Source organism: Bison bison, unplaced genomic scaffold, assembly GCF_000754665.1.
Source record: "Bison bison bison isolate TAMUID 2011002044 unplaced genomic scaffold, Bison_UMD1.0 scf7180017864368, whole genome shotgun sequence".
Classification (NCBI taxonomy): domain Eukaryota; kingdom Metazoa; phylum Chordata; class Mammalia; order Artiodactyla; family Bovidae; genus Bison; species Bison bison.
Genome location: NW_011494940.1, coordinates 6,135,953 through 6,136,414, shown reverse-complemented (window position 1 = coordinate 6,136,414; position 462 = coordinate 6,135,953). Strand labels below are relative to the sequence as shown.

General features: G+C 41.6%; 1 pseudogene; it reads left to right on the top strand.

Moving 5' to 3' along the window:
- The window catches only part of LOC105000161, a 15,605-nt pseudogene that overhangs the window by 13,635 nt on the left and 1,508 nt on the right, over positions 1 to 462 (top strand).

The window sequence follows — 462 nt, the reverse complement described above, 5'->3', positions numbered from 1 at the left end:
GTTGCCAGCATGAGGCAGGTTCAGGTTTTGCTATTAGAACTTTCTGGAATTTTTCTTTTTTAATATTTTTGATCCATGTATAGAATCTGGTGCCTTCTGGACTCAGAGAGTGGAGGGAGTGAGGGACACCCCCAAGGGACAGCTGGGGGCTCCTTTGGACATTTTATGTTGGTCAGCATTTCTGAGTGAGATTGGAGATCTATAAGCAAAATTGTGCCTACCAGCTCTCCTGTAGAGTTTAACAGGAGCACTGGGGCCACTATGGGGAGACAAGGCAAAAGTAGGGGCTGGAGAAGGAAGTTTATAACGGTCATGTCACTTAACTGAGTTTGAGATGTTTCCTTATGTCTAAGGGTGTTAATAGTTATCTCAATGTTTCAGCTGAGGATTAAATCAGGTACTAATTTTGTCTTTTGAAAGAAATATAATCATCACCACTTATCTGCAGAGAATAAGTTCCAA